Source organism: Schistocerca piceifrons, chromosome 10 (assembly GCF_021461385.2).
Source record: "Schistocerca piceifrons isolate TAMUIC-IGC-003096 chromosome 10, iqSchPice1.1, whole genome shotgun sequence".
NCBI classification, from domain to species: domain Eukaryota; kingdom Metazoa; phylum Arthropoda; class Insecta; order Orthoptera; family Acrididae; genus Schistocerca; species Schistocerca piceifrons.
Genome location: NC_060147.1, coordinates 23326226 through 23335908, shown reverse-complemented (window position 1 = coordinate 23335908; position 9683 = coordinate 23326226).

The window sequence follows — 9683 nt, the reverse complement described above, 5'->3', positions numbered from 1 at the left end:
TGAAATCGATGTGAGGGGCATAGATAACACACACTGAAAGAAGAGAGCTTTTTTGCAAATAAGTACAATCTTTAGAAAATAACAGAAGAAAATGAGACACTGCCTAGAGGAACCTAAGTAAAGAGCAAAAAAGATATAGGCTAAAACACAGTGTAGTGTTGCCTGAAGTAATCAAAATATTGAAGAAGTAATTTTCGATTTGGTAAAACTCAAATAAGTCACAGACAGAGTAAAGGAGATAGGTGGGCCACAGCAACCTGGTCATCTACATCTACATCTACATGGTTACTCTGCGATTCACATTTAAGTGCTTGGCAGAGAGTTCATCAAACCACAATCATACTATCTCTCTACCATTCCACTCCCGAACAGCGCGCGGGAAAAACAAACACCTAAACCTTTCTGTTCGATCTCTGATTTCTCTTATTTTATTTTGATGATCATTCCTACCTATATAGGTCAGGCTCAACAAAATATTTTCGCATTCGGAAGAGAAAGTTGGTGACTGAAATTTCGTAAATAGATCTCGCCGTGACGAAAAACGTCTTTGCTTTAATGACTTCCATCCCAACTCACGTATCATATCTGCCATACTCTTTCCCCTAATATGTGATAATACAAAACAAGCTGCCCTTTTTTGCATCCTTTTGATGTCCTCCGTCAACCCCACCTGGTAAGGATCCCACATCGCGCAGCAATATTCCAACAGAGGACGAACGAGTGTAGTGTAAGCTGTCTCTTTAGTGGACTTGTTGCATCTTCTAAGTGTCCTGCCAATGAAACGCAACCTTTGGCCTCCTTCCCCACAATATTATCTATGTGGTCTTTCCAACTGAAGTTGTTCGTAATTTTAACACCCAGGTACTTAGTTGAATTGACAGCCTTGAGAATTGTACTATTTATCGAGTAATTGAATTCCAATGGATTTCTTTTGTAACTCATGTGGATCACCTCACACTTTTCGTTATTTGGCGTCAACTGCCACCTGCCACATCATACAACAATCTTTTCTAAATCGCTTTGCAACTGATACTGGTCTTCGGATGACCTTACTAGACGGTAAATTACACCATCATCTGCGAATAACCTAAGAGAACTGCTCAGATTGTCACCCAGGTCATTTATATAGATCAGGAACAGGAGAGGTCCCAGGACACTTCGCTGGGGAACACCTGATATCACTTCAGTTTTACTCGATGATTTGCCATCTATTACTACGAACTGCGAACTTCCTGACAGGGAATCATGAATCCAGTCGCACAACTGAGACGATACCCCATAGGCCCGCAGCTTGATTAGAAGTCGCTTGTGAGGAAAGGTGTCAAAAGCTTTCTGGAAATCTAAAAATACGGAATCAACTTGAGATCCCCTGTCAATAGCGGCCATTACTTCGTGCGAATAAAGAGCTAGCTGCGTTGCACAAGAAACTAGAGATCTTTGTATTGAAGAAACCATAAACATGTGAACTAAAAAACATTATGTTGATGAAATACATGACCTCTGAATGCTGTCAGAGCCTACAAGGGCAGCTGTAACTTCTGATGGCATTCACAGCAGTAAACAGTGAAAGGGCAGCACAGAGGCTAGTCAGCTGACTAACGTAATGGTTACACAGTGGCTCATCGCGACATTGCTCCGCCCGCACGACACATCAGCAACACAGTGTGACCAATAGTACAACTAATCAGGTGAGCTGTAACAGCCCCAAGTGTAAATTGTTTCTATGTAGTGATCTGTTTATAAAGCATTTGATTTATTCTTTGTGTTTGTTTCAAAATGAGGTTGCAGGGTATGGAGGTCCTTGAGAGTATAAATTGTTGTAGTTTCTATATGCTGATTACTAGACTTAGCATGGAAAGCCCTATAGTAGAAATATTAAAAAAACTAAAAAGTTTAGAAGAGCTAGATGAATTAAAAAGACAATGGGAGGAATTAAAAAGTATCATTAATACCCAAGGCCAGTCATTAGAGGAGGTATCAACAAAAGTAGGTAAGATTAGTTGCATAGAAGCTACCTTTGTAAAGTTGCATTCATAGTCACACAATAAGTGGGAAACCAATGCAGTTTATTAAATGACCAAATCTCAGATATGAAAGGATGGATAGAGACATTAGAACAACGTTCAATCACTTTGCAGGAGCACAAGCAGGAATTAGTTGAACCGAAAGTACAAAAGAATGTTGGTTCTACTACCACTACTGCCAATTTGTTTGGTGATATTGTAGAACACCAGAAGGGATTCCTGAAGTTTAAGCCATTTGGCTCTGTACACACAGTAGAATTTAAAAAGTAATTTAAGGAACTGTTATCCAAAGTTTATGATGATACCAGTAAAATCAGTTTCAATGTGTTACACTTACAATGGGAAGTAAACTGGAATTCAAACTGCAGAAATAAGTTTAACCATTTGCTTTGTACACACAGAAGTATTGTGAAGAAAAAGTATTAAGGTACTTACATTAGAATTATATTGTCATCTGAGCACTTTTACATCCATTTTTTTTAAAAATGGAGTATGTTGCCTTTAAGTATTGTTGTTCACAAAAGGCACACAGGTGCTACAATATAATTACTACAATGTTGTTCCTGTGACTCAAAAACTGGTTGCATTTTGCACTATTTCATGTGAGACATCTTAAAGCAGTTCTTTTTTTATACAAAGCACAGAACAGTTCCTCGTTTTCCACTGTTTATAGTTGAATACTCATGAAAGCCACCACCCACCTCTTCCCTTTTGGCCTATATTCTGAACAGAGCACAAAATTGTGCACAATTTGCTGGCACTGGAGCTGCAATTTTCTTCTTCTTGACCAATTGTCCATCCAAAAGCTAGGCTTCCTCTTCCCACAAAATATCAATCCACTTGGAATGTTACATGTTGCTAACTCACGTAGCACGAAAAAGTGTGCAATTATAAGTTCCTTAATAGCAGCATTGCCAAATAAAGGGTTAAGATATTGAGTGAATCTGAAGTAGCTTTTGAGAGAGAATTTGTGTGTCCTAGTAAGTGTACTTGAGTAATGACTGTAAGCCTGTGTCTGAAAAATGTATAGATGATAATGAATATTCGGAGGATGGATTAAGCATAGAACACTACATGGGTCAGAGAAGCCTGACAACTTGTATAGATCATAAGATGTGCATTGATTATAAGCATTATTCTAATGAGTTTATGAACACTAAGGAATATCTGAAGAGATTATTAAGCTGCGAATGTATTTTACGTGATGGATCACGTAAATTGTCAACAATTGAAAAAGGAAAGTTTATTAGTAATGAGCTGGCTGAGCGGTTCTAGGCACTACAGTCTGGAACTGCGCGACCACTACGGTCGCAGGTTCGAATCCTGCCTTGGGCATGGATGTGTGCAATGTCCTTAGGTTAGTTACGTTTAAGTAGTTATAAGTTCTAGGGGACTGATGACCACAGAAGTTAAGTCCCATACTGCTCAGAGCCATTTATTAGTAATGAATTCTATGCTGTATCAGGCATTAAGTGTAGAGTTCACTCAAATGACTGGAGTTAAAGACTTATGGGGTATATATTCTCCCATTGAGGGAGGATGTGGTAGTAACAATCCTAGGGAACATCAGTGATGTGATGTGATGTGCTGTCTCTCATAAGGTTTAGCACAAGACAGAGCCAACTTTATTTGCTGAAAGTGTATGATAATATTTAGTTATGTTTATTACTTCAGTGATTAATTTTACTACTCACCTGATGCACTATAGCCTTACTACTTATTTATTATATGATTGGTTAAAGCTAAAGGAAATTTTTTAAATTAAATGACGAATAAAGTGAGTAGCGCCTGTGCTTGTTAAGAGTCAGCTGTTGAATTAAGAAAATCAAAGACAATCACTGGAAATCTGAGTGTAATGAATGAATACTATCAGATTGTATTATTATAATTTAAATATAAAGGAGAGGACTAGTAAAAAAACTTCTTCGAAAATACTGTGAACTATTTAAAATTGTGTGTATTCCACATCCAAAAGCAGTGTTTTTGGTGGACCATGGAAACTGGGCAAGAAAAGGGTTTATATTATATCAGTATGATAAAGAAGTTAATTGCTTCATTAGTTCATATTTAGTTTTCCATGGAACAGTTATTCCTCTTCAGCTGTCCTATTGTTTATAACTTAAATCCTTCTCTTACTATCCTATCTTGCAACATGAAAGTAAACCTGTTATTTGAGTATAAAGAAGGAATAATGGTATACATAGGAATAATGGTTGTGGTTTGTACATCTTTTACGGAGGTGGTTAGGTAATGTAAGATGTTACGTAGGTACTGTAAGCTGTTAAATACAGAGGAATTTATAATCAAATACATATGTTTCACAGTGACAAAATATCATGAGAGACCGTTGACTTACAGACTGACGAGTGCTAAATGCAACTTGTTTTCACAGATGAAGCCAAGACATACAATATAAGATGCATACAACATATTTACACAAATAATGTGTGGGTGTTTTGGTGTTAGATTTTTTTACGCATTGTAAATAAAAAGATCATTTGTATTGTGATAAGGTGCCTATGTTAGTGACATCAGCTGAACAGGGGGTTAAGGAAGGGTGCTAAAATAAGCCCTTAAAGCAGAAGGTAACATACCAACATATATATGGAAACAGGGTAACATGAGACACCAACTATTTTGGATAATGCTATGATAGATGATGATAATGTTATCTGCAATAAGAAAATGCCAGTGACTTGTTACACAGATGAAGAGAAAAATTAATCCAAAAAAACTTGGGTTATTTCTGAGAACAGTGCGTTAATGCTGAAGATTTTGTTTGAATATAATAAAAACACAATCATTATGAATATAATGTGTCCTTTAAGTTGAGAATGAAGCACAGAACAGCTATTAAACAAAGGTTTCGCATTTTATAATTATTAAGAGTGACTAAACAGAGACTAACAGCAAATACAGAAAAACTTCTAGCAGAAAGTGAGAAGCTATCTTATCATATAGTTGGAGGGTGTCAGTATATCACATAGATCTATCATATAGATTGGTGTCAGGAGTGAAGAAGAGGGTATGTGCCACAACCAGTCATTCTTGTAGCTATTATTTGTCTACACAGGCTCCATTCGAGTGTAATGTGACATCTCCAGTGATCCAGAGATATAAACATAATAATGTAATAACAATAAATAAAAAAGTGGTGAACAACTTTTGACAATGAGTGTAAGAATGTTAGGAAGGAGTCAGGAGATTTCTGTTAGAAATAGCTGGGTAAAGTCATTAAGAGACAATGAAATTCATCATTGAAACTACAATAGTAAGGGTAATAAGTGTGCATACAATTTCAAATTTTAAGCTGGGATGAACCCAATTTCATGTAGGTGTGAGGGAGAGAAAAGACTGACGGACCCAGAGAAGGATCAGGTGAATCCACATAAGGAATGACCTATACCATATAGTGGAGATATTGTATAGTAAAGTGTAGGCAGACCCAAAGGAGGGATGGCCCATGTCTAGGCCAAGTTAATAAGTGGACCCATGGAAGGAACTATGTGTACTGTTTCTTTTATGTAGATATGCGAGGAGAGGGCACTTGCATCAAAGAGATTGGGAAAAAAGTATTTGCACCGTATCAACCCACAGGGTAGGATGTATATGCAGATCTTACAAAGGTAGCAAACTAATGTGACTGAGGGTCACAGTAAGGAAGGTGTTCTCCAGTCGTCAAAGATTAATAGACTTGCCTGGGCAATGACTGAGTCTTGGAATTTTCATTTCTGTACATGTTTGACTTACCACAAATCTGAGATTTGGGACTGTGAAGAGTGGTGTAGATTAAAATGTCAGCATGCAGCTCCTTATGGTAAATAAAGACTTAAACCTTCTCTATCTCAACAAATTTAAGGACCTGATGTTAATAATGTAATAATGATGTAATGAAATAATGATAAAACCTCGTCAAATAGGACAACTCTCTTATGGGGTTTCATCATCTATGAAAATCTAACAATGTGATTACAAAGCAGTTGGTTGACAATATTAGTTAAAGAAAATGTGAGATGATAAACAAACAAGATTGGTAAAAGGCAATTTATCCTATAAAAAAATAAGCACAAACACAAGTACATGTTGTAGACATAACCAAAAGGGAAATGAAATCATTGTTAAACCTGTTGTTGTTGTTGTGGTCTTCAGTCCTGAGACTGGTTTGATGCAGCTCTCCATGCTACTCTATGCTGACAAGCTTCTTCGTCTCTCAGTACCTACTGCATCCTACATCCTTCTGAATCTGCTTAGTGTATTCATCTCTTGGTCTCCCTCTACGATTTTTACCCTCCACGCTGCCCTCCAGTACTAAATTGATGATCCCTTGATGCCTCAGAACATGTCCTACCAATCGATCCCTTCTTCTAGTCAAGTTGTCCCACAAATTTCTCTTCTCTCCAATTCTATTCAATACCTCCTTATTAGTTATGTGATCTACCCATCTTATCTTCAGCATTCTTCTGTAGCACCACATTTCGAAAGCTTCTATTCTCTTCTTGTCTAAACTATTTATTGTCCACGTTTCACTTCCATACATGGCTACACTCCTTACAAATACTTTCAGAAATGACTTCCTGACACTTAAATCTATACTCGATGTTAACAAATTTCTCTTCTTCAGAAACGCTTTCCTTGCCATTGCCAGTCTACATTTTATATCCTCTCTACTTTAACCATCATCAGTTACTTTGCTCCCCAAATAGCAAAACTCCTTTACTACTTTAAGTGTCACATTTCCTAATCTAATTCCCTCAGCATCACCTGACTTAATTCGACTACATTCCATTATCATCGTTTTGCTTTTGTTGATGTTCATCTTATACCCTCCTTTCAAGACACTGTCTATTCCGTTCAACTGCTCTTCCAAGTCCTTTGCTGTCTCTGACAGAATTACAATGTCATCGGCAAACCTCAAAGTTTTTATTTGTTCTCCATGGATTTTAATACCTACTCCGAACTTTTCTTTTGTTTCCTTTACTGCTTGCTCAATATACAGATTGAATAGCATCGGGGAGAGGCTACAACCCTGTCTCACTCCCTTCCCAACCACTGCTTCCCTTTCATGCCCCTCTACTCTTATAACTGCCATCTGATTTCTGTACAAATTGTAAATAGCCTTTCGCTCCCTGTATTTTACCCCTGCCACCTTCAGAATTTGAAAGAGAGTATTCCAATCAACATTGTCAAAAGCTTTCTCTAAGTCTACAAATGCTAGAAACGTAGGTTTGCCTTTCCTTAATCTTTCTTCTAAGATAAGTCGTAGGGTCAGCATTGCCTCACGTGTTCCAACATTTCTACGGAATCCAAATTGATCTTCCCTGAGGTCGGCTTCTACCAGTTTTTCCATTCATCTGTAAAGAATTCGCGTTAGTATTTTGCAGCTGTGACTTATTAAGCTGATAGTTCGGTAATTTTCACATCTGTCAACACCTGCTTTCTTTGGGATTGGAATTATTATATTCTTCTTGAAGTCTGAGGGAATTTCGCCTGTCTCATACATGTTGCTCACCAGATGGTAGAATTTTGTCAGGACTGGCTCTCCTAAGGCTATCAGTAGTTCTAATGGAATGTTGTCGACTCCCGGGGCCTTGTTTTGACTTAGGTCTTTCAGTGCTCTGTCAAACTCTTCACGCAGTATCGTATCTCCCATTTCATCTTCATCTACATCCTCTTCCATTTCCATAATATTGTCCTCAAGTACATCGCCCTTGTATAGACCCTCTATATACTCCTTCCACCTTTCTGCTTTCCCTTCTTTGCTTAGAACTGGGTTTCCATCTGAGCTCTTGATATTCATACAAGTGGCTCTCTTTTCTCCAAAGGTCTCTTTAATTTTCCTGTAGGCAGTATCTATCTTACCCCTTGCGAGATAAGCCTCTACATCTAGCAATCACAAACTGAAAATGCTGAAATTAGAAACATAAAAGTACAAGTGTTGATGGGGAGGGAGGGTGGAGGGAGGGAGAGAGGAGGGAATTGAGTTTCATTTCAGTAAACATTATGTTTCATTGTGATGATACATTACATACAAAAGTAAAAGGTTTTAAAAGGATTTTAATTAGCTATCTTGGTTATTTTACAAGACATATTTCACCTTAGTGGGAAGATCTCTGGTGCAACATGTTGTGCTACCTCTTCCTCAGAGACAGTTGAAAGATTTTCTTTTGAAACATTCTTTATGTAGTTAGCATGAAAATGATTTTCCACTGTGTGCACTGGTTTGATCAGTGTACAGAGGTGGCGCGAGACGCCACAGACAAGTTATAAAGTCACGTCACCGACTGGGCATCTCCACCTGCTGTGAAGGTCACTTATGCTTTGGCGTCGGGGATTGGTGGTGTTTTGGAAGGCAGAGAATGAGACACGCTGCCTACAATGACAACAATGCTGCCTACAATGACAACAATGCTGCCTACAATGACAACAATGCTGCCTACAATGACAACAATGCTGCCTACAATGACAACAATGCTGCCTACAATGACAACAATGCTGCCTACAATGACAACAATGCTGCCTACAATGACAACAATGCTGCCTACAATGACAACAATGCTGCCTACAATGACAACAATGCTGCCTACAATGACAACAATGCTGCCTACAATGACAACAATGCTGCCTACAATGACAACAATGCTGCCTACAATGACAACAATGCTGCCTACAATGACAACAATGCTGCCTACAATGACAACAACGCTACCTACAATGACAACAACTGCTAGCAGCTGAAAGAAGCCAAAGGAAAATGTCATTCTGTTCTGTTCTGAGATTCACTTTGGATATGTTGTTCTTATTAATAAAAGATCTGTACATCCAATGTTGCAACTGTTATATAGAACTGTAAATACTACAAAGCTCTCTTCCAGCCCTTGACCCTCTGCAGATAGAAAATAAGTCACACAGCAAGAGTTGGTGGCACTACATAGCGAGTCTTCTGCACCAAAGAAATTCGAGAAAGGCAACTGTATAAGAAGGTAATCGAGGTAAAAGTTATCAAGAAGACTGGGGTGACATATTGCTTGTGAGGTTGTTGGTTGAGCCTTTTTAAATACTTTGTCTTTTTAAATACTGCTTTTGGCTTAAACCTGAGACAGGACTAGTTTCAGCCACTTCAAGCCGACTACAGACAACAGATCAATACTGCGCAGTACTAATGTCAAATCTTGGATATGGATCCCCCTGCGGGTCCAGGGGTAAGAATAGCCCCAAGGTATTCATGCCTGTCGTAAGAGGCGACTAAAAGGAGTCTCGCATGTTTTGGCCTTTATGTGGTAGTCCCCTGTAGGGTTCGACATCCATTCTTTAAAATTTTTCCAAAGAGCAAGCCAATTGGGGAAGGGAGCCTTACATGGTGCATTGTGCCTTGAGATCTGTTGCCTGCTTTCTCGTCGTCGCATTGCAGTCCCGCTCATTCTCCATCTCTTGGGCGAGGAGACCTTCCTGGGTGCATTTTCCATCATGCACTATGCAATGTCGCTTTTTGTGCCGATGATGACCATGGACTAGTTTGCACCTGATATCCAGCATGGTAGCCAGTCCATTGTGGTGGGGCTGCCATGTACCCTGTTGGTTGTAGCCCCCTGATAACACAAGGATCGCTCTTCCGATGCCCGCGCCTTTAACTCTCCTCGTATGCAAAGGAGTAGATGCCCA